This window comes from Sminthopsis crassicaudata, chromosome 2 (assembly GCF_048593235.1).
Source record: "Sminthopsis crassicaudata isolate SCR6 chromosome 2, ASM4859323v1, whole genome shotgun sequence".
Lineage (NCBI taxonomy): Eukaryota > Metazoa > Chordata > Mammalia > Dasyuromorphia > Dasyuridae > Sminthopsis > Sminthopsis crassicaudata.
This window is the reverse complement of record NC_133618.1, coordinates 4,710,147-4,725,069: the sequence shown is the minus strand read 5'-3', so window position 1 is coordinate 4,725,069 and position 14,923 is coordinate 4,710,147.

The window sequence follows — 14,923 nt, the reverse complement described above, 5'->3', positions numbered from 1 at the left end:
CTGATAAATGATAAATATGGAAATATTTTTAGAAGAATCGCCCATGTTTAACCCATATTGGATTATGTGTGTCTAGGGGAGAGGAAGAGGAAAGGGAGGGAGAAAATTTTGAACATAAGATTTTGCAAGAGTGAATGCTGAAAACTATCTTTGGCTGCATTTTGAAAATAAAAAGCTAGTATTAAAAATTAAAAAGGAGAAGTAGAGAAATAGGAGAAATAAGGACAACCAAAGCAAGCACTGAGTAGAAATAAAGGCATTATGAGCAAAATAGAAAATAAAAGGAACCAAATAGGAAAGAAAAACCAAAGAAAGTTTTTAGAAGCACCAGTCAAATTGAGAAGGTCTTAGCAAATTTAATAATAATTTTTAAAAGAACAAAGGAAAATCCAAGTGCTACACTCAGGAATCAGAAAGGGGAGATCACCATGATTTCATAAGAGATGAAAAAACTCTGAGGCCCTTGTCAGAAAGCCAGTCACATCCATAGTGAAGATGAGGTTCAAACTCCCAGCCTCACCGAGCTGAGCACTGGGAGAGAGTCTACACAGGACTCCAGGGAATAAAGATACAGTGTTGACCGAAACAGGGATTGAGAGGGGACCAAAGATAGAGACAAAATATAAAAGGAGTCAGAGACAGAGAGGGAAAAGGACTCAGAGACAGAGATGGAGATAAGAAGAGAGATGAAAGGGAAGATGAAGAGAAGAAAGAAAGGAGAAAGGGAGAGACACAGATAGAGACAGAGAGACAGAGACAGAAATGGAGATAGAAAGGGAGATGGATACAGAGACAGAGAGACTGATTAGTGAGTACTAGGAAACACATGTATTCTCAGGAGGATTCAGATACACATGGTTCTTTGCATGTCATACCAGAAGACCTGGTTTTGAATTGTAGCCTTTGCTCTTAGAACTTGTATGATCTTGGACAAGCAAATTGATCTCTCAGGACTTCAGATTCCTCCTTTGCAAAATGAGGGGGCCATATCAAGGTGACCTTTAAGATCTTTTCTGGTTACAGAGTAATGATCCTGTGAAATTTCTAGCTCATTAGCAAACACACAGTACATTAATGTTTTATTGGTAAAGCTTGGAACTGGCAAACTCATTCTGGAAGAAGATTTGGAATTACGCCAATAAAGTGGCTAAAATATCCATACCCTTTAATCCAGAGATTTCATGGCTAGGCTTAGAACCCCAAGAGGTCATTGACAAAAAGGATAATCCCAAAGATTTATAGCACCACTTTTTGTGGTAGCAAAGACATGAAACTAAGTCAATGGGAAATAGCTAACCAAAACTGGGGCACTGGAATTTAAGAGGATATTACTGAGATGTATGAAGCGAGGAATATGATAAACACAGAGAAGCAGGCATTGATGCAGAGTGAAACAAAGCAGAGTCAAGAAAACAGCTGACAAGATGATGCTAAAAACATCAATAAAAAGAACAACCACACAACACAGACACACACACACACACACACACACACTCACACACACACACAAACACACACACATGAAGTTTGCAGACTCATCAAGAAAAAGCCTAGCCCTAGAGAAGTGATAAGGGGAAAAACATGTCCCTTCATTCCTTTGCAGAGTTTAATGGTCAATAGATGTGTAACATTGCATATAGTGTCAGCTTTTGTTCCATGTATCAATTGGTTTTAGTTATTTTTCTTTTCTTTTCCTTTAAAAATATTAAATTATGGTTCCATAGAATGTGGAGAAGCACAGAAAGGGACATCTCAATGATAGAAAAGCAAAAGATATCAACAATTTATTTTTTAAAATGAACACATAAATTCAATATAAATTGATGCCCATCAAACAAATGGACTCTTGAGGAGATTTCTTTTTTGGTCCAAACATAACAAAATTAACTCCTTTACAATGAAAGTAAATCCTTAATAATCCTTATAAAAATATAAGGCACACAATTATTCCCTGAAAAAAGATAGAATTGGATGGCCAATCAATGTTATAGAAATATCACTCTGACATCTTTGTGAAAGATTGGAAAGTAAATACACTTGAGGCAGGGAAATCCATTTAGAAGGGGCTATGTCTTTTTTTTAAATTTTTTTTTATTTAAAAAAACCATTTATCCAGGTAAATAAAAAAGTCATTTAACCCCAATTGCTTCCCTCCCCCAAAAAAAGTGGAAGCTTTGGGATTTTCTTGGCAAAAAGCTGGAGTGGTTTTCTATTTCCTTTTTTAATTCATTTTACAAAGGAGGAAACTGAGGCAAACAGGATTAAGTGACTTGCTTAAGGGATCCCACAGCTAGTAAGTATCTGGGGCCAGATTTGAACTCAGTTCTTCCTGACCCAAGCCTGGCATTCTGTCCATTGCTCCACCTTGATACTCAGAGAGTCCCAAAGCAGGACTGGCTGAGAACCAGAGCCTTTCGGTAACTCAGCTGCACCTCATACACAGGCCAGGACATTCAACTCCACCAGTTAGGAGAGAGTTTCATAACAAGTGGCCTTGGGATGGGGGTTCCCTAGGAGGGGCTATCTCAATCAGTCAGGCTGAGAAGTGAAAAGGTTCTAATCTAGGCTAGTGTGAATGGCAAGAAAGACACATAAGAGAAATATTGAGGAAGTGAGTTTGATGAGACTTGGAAACATAGGAGGAGGGAGGAAGAGGGGGGGGAGGAAGACTTCAAAGTGATCAAGTTGTCAATTTAGGTTACTAGAAGGGTGGTGGTGATAGAGGAAGTTAAGGGGGCAAGATAGAGGAAAGTTAAGGGGGTTAGGTTTAGGGGAAATAAGTAATTCATTTAAGACATACTGACTGATATAAGATACACTGGTGTCTAGGTAGCTGCCAATGTGAGACTGGAGCTCTGAAGAGAGAATTAGGCTATATAAAGACCACCTCTATGGAAATTATGAATAAATCCTTGAATTGAATGTGATGGCCAAAAGAGATTATAGAGAGAATAGGGTTCAAGACAAAACCTTGGCATTTACCCGTGGCATTGAATGTGGATGATAACATTGCAATGGAGTGACCATCCCAATACAAGAACTATCAGAAGGTGGGTTGATTGACTTTTTTATATCTAGTTAATATCCTGCAACTCCCCTGACCAAAACCCCCTAGACTTCACTGCTCTATTGCAAATGTCTTGCCCTAATCCAATGTAAGCTCCTTGAAGGGAGGGACTTTTTTACATTTGTTACTCTTACATTCAGCACAATGTCTGATGCATAGTAAATACTTAAGAAATAATTTTCCATGCCTCATTCATTCTTCACATGTGTGTGTGCATGTCACATCACCCAGCAAACTCCTTGAGAACAAGACTCTCAGAGGTTTTGGTCACTTTATCTCTGGCACCTATCCCAGTGCTGCCACAGAGGAAGTGTTTAATAGATGTGTGTGTAGAATTGAATGAAAAGGAATGGCCAGAGAAGAAGGAGGATCTTGATGACCTTTGAAGGTGTCTCCAGGAGTAGAGAGGATGGCCAGGAGTGCAGAAAATTATAGTGAAGTCAAAAAGGATGAGCACTGAGAAAGCCATTGGATAGAACATTGAATAGTTCAGCACCTTGGAGAGAGCTATTTCTGTTGATGGGGTCAGAACCAGACTACCATTAAATGGAGGGGAGGAAGTGGAAACTGAAGACAAAGGATGATTAAAAAAAAAAAAAAAAAAAAAGCGGTGGCTTAAGGAGAGCTGCGTCCTCAAGTTCTTGAACCTCTAGGGAGTCACTTTTTTTTTTTTTTTTTCTGAAACCAAAGTACTTACTAAAAATTCAAGTGAAGGAAAGATAAAGCAATTTTATTCACTGTATTTCCTTTCCAAAATAGCCAGGAGGGAAATGGGAGTCAGTTATTCACTACAAGGATTGCTGATCAAGTCTGGATCTAAATCTCTTTGGGAGGGGGATGAGAGGGAAGGGGAAGTAATACGATTTCTGTGTTCTTTCATCTTACTATTTTGTGAGTAAAAGCAGTGCTTTGTATAGGAAAAGTCTCAATAACATACCGTCTTTGAGATTTGCTCAGGGGCCCAAGAGGTTAGATGTCTTGACTATGGTCAGAGAATTAGTGGTGAGATTTGAATCCAGATCTCATTGATTCCAGTGTGAGTTTTCTACCAACTTTACCACACTGCCTTTCTCTTAACACTACATACACTAAACTAGTCCAATACATGAGGCCACAAAAGAAATGAATGCTTATGTACATACTATAGTTCGGTTTATTCTTTTAAAATGCACTCTGCTGCAGCAAGAAGAAATCAAGGGAAAAGGCATAAGAGATGAAGGGCTAAACCATCTCTATTTGCAAGCAACTGGATGATTTACAGTACTTAGAAAACCCAAGGGGCCGCAACAATCAGCAGAGATAATAAATGGCTTCAGCCACACCGCAGCATGAGAGACAAGCCTCCTAAGACCATCAATCAGCACTTGATAGATAGCTAACACCAGAGTCAATCAATAGAAATAACAGCAGCAACATCATTGAGCACAATTTAAGAAGAAGGTCCTTGCTTTGGAATCCCCGTGCTGGCACTCCCTGCCTGTGTGACCTTCACTTAATTTTTCTGGGTCTCAGTTTATTCACCTCAGAGATGAGGGAGTTGGGACCCAATTATCTTTCAGAACTCTTCAGACTCTTAACCTATGAAATGGTTTTAAAATCTGTGTCTGGGTCTGTCATTCTGTCTCTGTCACTCCCTTCTCCTTCTCTTGCACTTTCTTCCCTATCTCTTTTCTCTCCATCTCTTAATCTTCAATCTCTCATAGGTATATATCTCTTTATCAATACAGAACACACAGCTACATGTGTAAGTGTGTTTGTTTATATACATATGTGTGTGTCTATAGATACATCCACAGATATATACACATATCAGAGGTAGTTGAAGCTGGCTGAAACTGGATCTTTTTCGCCACATTTCCTCTGCAGACTCTTCCAATGCTACAGATCAGGACATACAGTCAGGTTGCCAACACTGCCCAAATTAATTTACAGTTTTACCCATCAAATTATGGCAGCCTGATAAAGTTGTGGTCCTCTGGGAATAATTCTTCTTGGGGGTAATTTCAGTTCTAGATTCACTCAGTCCTTCCTGACCACATATCTAGGATTTTTCCATGCTAAAAGATCTAGGTTCCTTGTTTATCCTGGAAATTTCCTACAGGTAACATCAGAGATGGAATACCATCTGAATGCAGCTATTAGAAGCTCAATCTTAGCCTGATCTATGCCCCTGGGTAGTGACTGCTCTGCAGAATGTCGGGTACTGACATGGGAGCAGTGCTTGCAGCCAAACATTCCCTGAATACTAGACAGGCAAAGATCTCTTACAGAGTCATCACTCCATGTTTTTTCTCTTCCTTTGGCTCATAGATGACTCCCCCTGGGGTCTGGATTGCTTTCTTCTGGATCCTTTGAGCCAGTTGTGGCCTTGTCCACTGTGTGACTGCGGTCTGAATGCTCACCTTCATCTTCTTCACGGTTTCTTCTTGTTTTCTCCCCTCTGTAGGCCCTTGGAGCTCTCCTGACTTCCCATGTGAGAGCTAAGTCATGCAAATAGAAAAAGCGTATTGCTGCCACAATTTCTTGGTCAGTCCATCCTTTTTATGAAGTCCTTCAGAAACAAGCAATGATGTGTTGGGAGAGGAAATCAGAGCAAAACTGATACAGAAGAACCGACTGTCAGAGTATCAACAAGAAATATGAGAACATTGGGGAAAAAACAAAAAGAGGAGGAAATATGGTATTGTTGGAGCTGAAATTACCCTTTAAAAATATAATTGTTTCCCCTCTCTGCTAATGAAATCAATAGGAGAACAGAGCAATAGGGCAGATTAAAACCTGAAACTAGAACTGTGAGTGTATAATGGGTGAATGTTTGAGAAAGCCAAGACCACAATGTCCAGAGAAAGGAATCCATTATTCAATAAACATGTGGGAAAATTGGATAGCACCAGGGGAAAAAGTGGAATCAGACTAACCTGAACCTCCTACCACAGGCCACAATAAATTCCAGATGGATCAATGGCAAACATTTTTTAAGTATGAAAAAATTTAGGTGATAATAGGACAATTGTTGCAATTGTGGAAAGATGGAAGACTCCTAGCTGTTCAATAAATAGAAAAAAATTAAAGGAGACAAAATAGATGGATTTAATTGTGCTTAAAAAACAAACAACCTTCCTCCTTTCATAACACAAAGCTTTCCATCCAGTATAAAAATGAAAAAAAAAAAACAAACTGGGGAAGACAATTTCTGTGATAAATGCTTCTCATAAAGCTGTGATATCCAAAACCTCCCAAGCCCTTAATGTTCAGCTTTCGGTGGAGAGAACCAGCGTCCTTCCAGGGTCTCGTTTGCAACCCAAGTTGTCTGCCATCCTCAAATCTTCACCTTCCTTTACCCCATACATTCAATGAGCTGTTGAGCCCTTCCTCACTTCCACCTTTCTCTGCATGGATGGCACACATACTTTCTCTCTATACTGCAATCACCCTCATTACCTCTTACCCGAACTCTTGAAGCAGCCTCTGTTTGGGGCCTTCCCTGCTTTTAGTCTCTCTTCTCCAATCCATACTCCACATTAAAAACTGGCCCAAATCCATCCTCTTAAAGCTTTCCTCTAATCATGTCCCTCTCCAGCTTCACAAGCTTCACTCATGGCTTATTGCTTTTGAGATAAAGTCCTTCATAACCTAGACTCAGTCAAGCTGATAATCTATGATTTTCCCTAAGTTCCACTGCAACAAAAGTGACCAACATCCCTGCTTTCTATTCATGGCATTCATCTCCCACCTCTCGGTCTTTGCCTGAATTGGTGGATAAAGACTGCCCTGCCTTCTCACCTCTGCCCTTTGAAAACTCTAGCTTCTTCCAAGGTTCACCTCCTTTCCAGATATTTTTTCTGATTCTCCTAGTTGTTGGTGCCCACTATTTGGTATTTAAAAACCTTTGGATAAGTGGCTTCCTGGCCTGGTAGGTTCAGTCATTGAGGGGTATCTTCATCTCCCAAGATGGCCATCTCCAAGGTCTTATCTGTCAGAGCTACTTGCCCTTACTGCACAGGAATGCAAGGAGCCAGACAGCCTTATTCTGCCCCGTTCTTTGGACAAATCTTGGACAAATCCCTTCCCCTTTCTGCTGATCAGCTTCCTTCCTCCTCCAAAAGAGACAGTTTTATGAGATGCTCTTTCTCCTTTATTTTTTTTTTCATTTACACATATAGGTAGTTTTCAACATTCATCTTTGTAAGATTTTGAGCACAAAATCCTTTTCAGTGCATCAGCAAAATGCATAGAAGTCACTATGTGTGAACAGAAAGGGTTTCCTAATGGTTAGAGAACTGGCCTCAGGACCAGGAAGTTCTGGGTTCAACAGCTGCATCTGGCAAATATCAGTTATATCATCTGGGCCAAGTCAGTAACTTCTTAATTAACTAGAAGGAACCAACCTGCCTCAGTACAGGGAGTTTCCCCTTTGGAGAGAGGACTTGTAGTTCTAGACTTTCTTCAGGGACAGATCACCAGGGGGAGAGAAAGATTACAGCAATAAAATGGCATGGGGAGGATCCAAGGCCTCAAGCCTTTTGCTTTGATACAGATCCTTCAGGGAATTTCCCCTTTGGGAATCTAGTCTTCAGGTATTAGGAGGATACCTTCCCTATTAAGGGATAATGATCAGGAAAATCTGGCTTTGAACTTACAAGTATTTCCCTTTAAACTAACAATATTTATCTGGGGGAATGGAGTGTGTATGTGTGGGTAGAAAATAGATGTAATTCTCCCCCTCTCTTTAAGAAACACAGAGTAGCCAGCTTCACCGATCTAATCTCCTGTACCCCTCCAAGAGGAAGTCAAAATATCTCTTATTGTAGATGAACCATTTGGAACTCTTTTCAAGGGACTATAAAACTGTGCAAACCCTTTGATCCAGCATTAGCAATACAAGGTTTCCCCAAAAAGATCGTAAAAAAGGGAAAAGCACCAACATGGATAAAATATTTATAGCACCTCTTTTTTGGTGGCAAAGGATTGGAAATTGAGGGGATACACATCAGTTGGGGAATGAATGAACAAGCTATGGTGCTGTAAAAATGAGCAGGCAGATTTTAGAAAAAAAGTGGAAAGATTTACATGAACTGATGCTGAATGAAGTGAACAGAACCAGGAGAAATTTGCAGTAGCAATGGCAGCATCGTGCGATGAACATCTATGATAGATTTGGCTCTTCTCAGAATGCATCAGGATGCAAGACAATTCCCAGGGTAGAAAATGCTATTGACATCCAGAGAAAGAGTGAGGGAGACTGAATGAATACTGAAGCAGACTATTTCCATTTTTTTCTCATTTTTCCTTTTTTTGAATCTTTCTTTCATAACATTACAAATGTGGAAATCTGTTTAACTTGATTGCACATGAATAACTTATATTAGATTGCTTTTTGGGAAGGCTATTGGCAAGGAGGGAGGAAGAAAAATTTGCAGCTCAAAATCTTACAAAGATGAATGTTGAAAACTACCTATACATATAAAAAGAAAAAAGAAAATACTAATAAGTAAAATATTTTTCTTAAGAGATTATAAATACCTATTGTCAGTTGTATTAAAAATCCATATGAATGAAAGACCTACATAAATCACACACACATACACACACTCACTGCTTACATTTCCACACTATGTAATTCTTCTTAAAGTGGTTTCTTATACATTGTCTCTCTAAAAAAACTAATTGGTGGTAGGTGGGCCAGAGATTTACTACAATTTTACAGGGGGACACTTGGGAGCTCAGAAAGGGGACTGCCTTCCAAAAGATTGTCCAGCTTCAGAGTGGCCTCCTGGCTCTCAGCCTGAATTTGGAGTGAGACAATCTGGGTTTGCAATGCCTCTTTGTCCATGCCCAGCTTTGCTAGCATGCCGGGTAGTACCATGGAGAGAGCCTCAGAAAATCCAGGAACAAATTCTCCCTCAGACACTGACTGTGCAACCCTGGGCAAGCCACTTCCATTTTGTTTGTCTCAGTATCTTCATCTGTAAAACAAAAAAGATTGCACTTATTGGTCTCTTAGTTCCAGTCCTAAATTGCTGAACCAATGACTCCTGATGGCATGGAATCTCTCTGTGGACTTTAGCTTCTTGTATGAATCGTGTTCCCCAATTAAAAGGCAAGCTACTTGAGGGCAAGGTCCGCCTTTCTTTCCCTTTGTATTTGTATCCCCAAGACATAATACTTACATAATACTGCTTGTTGACTTGACTTTTGTTATGTACAAAATCGGAATGTTAGACTAGAAATAAAAAAGTTTAAGGAAATCTCAGAGACTGTCCAAGCCAGCATCCCAATTTCATCAGCCAAGACTTAAAGAATTGAAATGATTTCCACAGGTAACAACAAATGACCAAGGTGGGGTCTGAGTTCTGGGTCCTCTGACTACAGACCCAACATTTTACCCCTTGTACATTTCGTGATCATTTCCACACTGTGCCAAAGTCTACCTCAATCAATAGTGATTTGGAACACTCTTTCATATGAGTGGAAATAGTTTTAATTTCATCATCTGAAAATTGTCTTTTCATATCCTTTGATCATTTGTCAATTTGAGAATGGCTTGATTTCTTATAAATTAAAGTCAATTCTCTGTATATTTTGGAGATGAGGCCTTTATCAGAACCTTTAACTATAAAAATGTTTTCACAATTTGTTACTTCCCTTCTAATTTTGTTTGCATGAGTTTTGTTTGTGCAGAAACTTTTTAATTTGGTGTAATCAAAATTTTCTATTTTGTGATCAATAATGGTCTCTAGTTCTCCTTTTTACACAAATTCCTTCCTCCTCCACAAATCTGAGAGATAAACTATCCTATGTTCCTCTAATTTATTTATGATTTCGTTCTTTATGTCTGAATCTTGGACCCAGTTTGATCTTAGCTTAGTATGTGGTGTTAAATGGGGGTCCATGCCTTCTGCCATGGGGTACATCTTCTTAAGTGAAAATATTACTAGAGAATTTGGCCTATGAAATATCAACCCCAGAATGATTGGAAATCTATAGCAAGGACATGTTGAGAACCCTCCTTCAGATCTGGAAAAATGAAGGATTTGAAAAAGGGTTACACTCTGTATGGGTTCCATCGTCTTAAGTGAAGATGTTACTAGAGAATGTGGCTTATGAAATCTCAACCCCAGAATGATTGGAAATCCATAGAAAGGACATGTTGAGAACCTATTGTGGCTTTCAGAGTAGAGTGAATTAGGTAGGATATAAGCCCAATGCAATAAGCAAACTGGAGTTAATATACAAGTCACCTTTGACCAACTAGCAGGTGAAGGTCAATCTGCAGACAATTCAGTACAGACTAAATACCCCATAGCAACATAGGAGCAAATTGCATTGCTGCAATCAAAGCTTGGGCTTCCCTCCCAGGAAAAGACAGAAGGGAAGCCTTCACAAAAATAGAGCAGGGTCCCTACAACCTTTTTGGTGATGTCCTGGGACATCTGCAAATGCTGTCACAAGAGCAATTGGAAAAAATGCAGCTACAAGAATGAAGATAAGACAACTGTCTAAGGAAAATGCTAATGGGATTTGCAGAAGAATTCACACTGAATTTGTTTAAAACAAATTAAGACAACTCTGAGATACCATTACACACCTGTCAGATTGGCTAAGGTGACAGGAACAAATACTGATGAATGTTGGAGGGGATGTGGGAAAATTGGGATACTAATACATTGTTGGTGGAGTTGCTCTGTAAGAAATGACCAGCAGGAGGAATACAGAGAAGCTTGGAGAGACTTACATCAACTGATGCTGAGTGAAATGAATAGAACCAGAAGATCCACTTCAATGTTGTATGAAGATGTATTCTGATGGAAGTAGATATCTTCAACATAAAGAAGATCCACCTCACTTCCAGTTGATCAAATGATGGACAGAAACAACTACACCCATAGAAGGAACACTGGGAAGTGAATGTAAATTGTTAGCACTACTGTCTATCTACCCAGGTTACATATACCTTCCGAATCTAATACTTAATATGCAACAAGAAAATTGTATTTAAACACATATATTGTATCTAGGTTATATTGTGACACATGTAAATTATATGGGATTTCCTGTCATCAAGGGGAGGGAGTAGAAGGAGGGAGGGGATAATCTGGAAAAGTGAATACAAGGGATAATGTTATAAAAAATTACTTATGCATATATACTGTCAAAAAAGTATAAATAAAATTTAAAAAAAGAAAAAAAACATTTTATGTGCTTGAGGTAGATGAAATTTTTGGTCAAATTTTCAGAAATTTCAGTTATAAGAAAGATTACCAAAAATGGATAATAAATTTCAGAAGAATCTTAGTAGTATAGTGTAGTAATGTAGAAAGACAAAATTTTATACTAATGAATGTAAACAATGATTATTACACTTAGGCTCAAAAGATTAACTTTACAAATACAATTATCTATAAACTAGTTATTGTTACCAAACATCCTTCTAATACCTTGGCCAATCATATCTGCATATGAAAGTGCATGTGTATGGTTCAAACACTGTGCTAAATGCTTGAGATGGGGAGGAAGAAATACATGTACATGTAGGAATTTACAAGTACAATTTTTATAGAATTAGATATAATATATTTAAATATGTATAAATATAACACATATGCATACCTTTATAGAAATTGTGTTCTAGTTATCTGTCTTCCTTGTTATTTACCTTCTGTGCTGTCTTGTATAGTGTTAACATGCCTATTTTTTTAAAAATAGTAATTATAACTTTGAATGTGCATAGGATAAACCCAGCCACAAAATGAAAATGAATAGCAGAGGGGGCAGCTAAGTGGTGCAGAGGATAGAGCACCAGCCCTGAGTTCAGGAGGACCTGAGTTCAAAACTGGTCTCAGACACTTAATACTTCCTATCAGTGTGACCTTGGGCAAGTCACTTAACCCCAGCCTCAAGAAAAAAAACACGAAAATGAATAGCAGAATGGATCAAAAATTAGAATTCTGCAATAGGTTGTTTACTAATGTGTTGCCTGAACACTTACATAGGGTATTGGATTGAGAGTAAGGAAGACTCAAGTGCAAACCCTGTGTCATTTATTGTGGCCTGAGGGAGACCCTGAGTAAGGAATTCAAAGTCTGGAAGCCAAAGTCAACATTGTAGAGAGTAGACAAGACATTGCTTGAGCTATTCCTGACGTCCCTTAGAATCAACACTAGATCAAGCTCCTGAATAAATTTTGAAGTGAAAGAAGCTGCAAATATTAGGAGTGCAATACTTTTCCAGGTTAAGATATCTTTTAAGGAAGTTAGGAAAAGTCTGTCTCAATTGGGCAGCCCAGTGCAGGAACAGCACAGGGAGGTCCTATGCAGAGAAAATAGTGGGAGGCTCTTAGGCAATAAACAGCAGCAATGGTTACTCTGCTTGATTTAGAAGGCCAAAGAGCAGAGCAGCTGGGAGACATGCAAAGGAAGCAAATGATGAGCTCCTGAAACCTAGCATAACAAACAGGATATGACAAAGGAACTCAGTTCAGAGGACAAGCCTGTAGCCCCAGCCCCAGCACAGTCAGTGAGAAGCCCCTGTTGCTTTGCATAGGAAGCTTGGGACAATGTTCCCTGTGCCATAAGAGCAGGCCTCAAAGTTTTAAAATGAGCAAAAAAGCAAAACCAGTTCTGACCATACAGAGTTACTATGGAGACAGGGAAGACCAGAACACACACCCGGGAGAGAAGAGTAAATGTGCAGGACCTGAAGATGAAGCCTCAAAAAGGAATAAGAATTGTATCCAATGATAAGAGTTCTCTTGGAAGTGTCAAGAAACATTCTAAAGAGAGAGTTAGAAGAAAAATGGGAGAAAATGGGAACATTCCAGGAGAATTCTGACAACTGGGGAAAGGAAAGCTCATTCCTTGGAAAAGGAATCAACTGAATTAACTGAAGAAAACAACTCCTTAAAAAAGTTTATGAAATGGGAAAATATTTTGAAGGAAACAACTTCTTAAAAATACAATTGGCCCCACTGAACAACACAACTCTTTTAAAAGTGCAATTGACCAAATGCAAAACAAGGTGAAAAAAAAAAAGAAAAAGAAAATCATTCACTAAAAATTAATTTGGATCAATGGAAGTGAATGACTCAATGACACATCAAGAATCAGTCAAATAAACTTACATGAAAAAAATAGAAGGAAATATGAAATATTTCCTTGGAAAAACAACTGAATTGGAAAATAGATCTAGAAGAGAGAATCTAAGACTTATGGAACTACCTGAAAGCCAGGACAAAATAGACTAAGAAAACAGCTTTCAGGATATCATCAAAGAAATTGACCTTGATATTCCAGATTATCATGTATATTCTAGAATTAAATAATCGTTTAAAGAATTCGCTAATCACTTCCTGCAAGGGACCCAGCATGAAAACTCCAGGGAATACTGGAGCTAAATTCCAGAATTCTCAGATCAAAGAGAAAAGAGGGGAAACAGCTAAAAAAAAAAAACTTCAAAAATCCAAGAATCACAATCAGGATTCCCCAAGACAGCTTCCACATTGAGGGCCCAGAACATGATATTCTAGAAGGCAAAGGAGCTTGGGGGAAAACTAAGTATCCCCTACCCAGAAAGGGAAACATTGCCTTTCAGGGGAAAAGATGGACATTCCACAAAATGGGGGATTTTCCATAATTTCTGAAGAAAAGACCAGAATCGAACAGAAATTGGGATCTCCAAATACGAGATTCAAGGGGAGCAGAAAAGCCCTGGCTGGGTTGTGGCCATGGCCTCCTGAGTGGGGGCTGCAGACAAGAGTCACTGCCAAGTTACGCTAAGCTCTGGAGAGAGAGGGGCTTGAGAGAAGGCCCTAAAATGAAGGCTCCCCCTCCCCCAGTCCTCCTCTCGGGCTCCCAGTCCTCCCCATGCTCCTCTGTGCTCATTTCTGGTCCCCACCCACAAGGAAACAAGGCGCCTCAGTGGTGCAACATCTAGGGGTCTTTGACTGCCAGGGACATAAATACGGATCCAGGCCTCCTGGAGCTTCAGAAGACACTTGGAGCCGCTGGAGGAGGAAGCAGAGCGAGTCCATCCGGCATGGGCCAGAAGGTCTGAGCTTTCTAGGCTCGAATTGCTGGATTCCGATTTTCCTTCGGTGCCATTACCTCAATGAAGAGCCCATCTTTCTCTAGGCTGCAGGGCATGGAACTCTTCAAGTGCAGGGGCTCCAATGGTAACGAACTCCCGATTCTGGGGGGCTCTCCCGCGGGGGCAGCAGCAGAGGGGGCTGGGGACAGCTCTTTGGCGACCTCAGAGCCGAACCGGGGCCACCCGGGTTCCCTGCCTCCTGCCCCCAGCTCGGAGCAGAGAAACCCCAAGGTTGGGAAGGAGAAAGGGAAAGGGGACCAAGGGAAGGCCGAGTCCTCCAGGAGCAAGGAGCTGCCCTGGAGTCAAGCGACAACGCGGCCTAAAGCCGCCCCCCCTCCCGCAGGGGAAGCGCCCCTAGATACATCCCCAGGCCGGGGGCAGGCCCATGCTGGAGGCGGTTCAGGGGTTTCATGCTCTGGGCAGGAAGGAGGATGGGGCCGCTGCCGACCGAATCCCGCAGGCCATTCCCGAGACCCGTGAGCATCTGGCCGCCCCAGCGGGAGCCTCGTCACGGGCCCCGGAAGTCTTGCGCCTCCCCCCTCTGCCTCGTCCCTTGAGGGAGGTGGAGCAACCGAAAGGCCTCGGGGCCAGCAAGGCCAGCGCCTTCCGAGTGGACAGAGGGATGCCGGGTCAGGGAAAGTTTTTCCCGGAAAAAGCGCCCGCGGACAGGGGAGCTGAGGCAGAAGAGGAGGAAACAGTGCCCAGGAAAAAGTGCAAGAAGGACCCCCCTGAGCCCAGCCCGAAGGCCCGCAGGAAGCGCCTCAGTTCCCT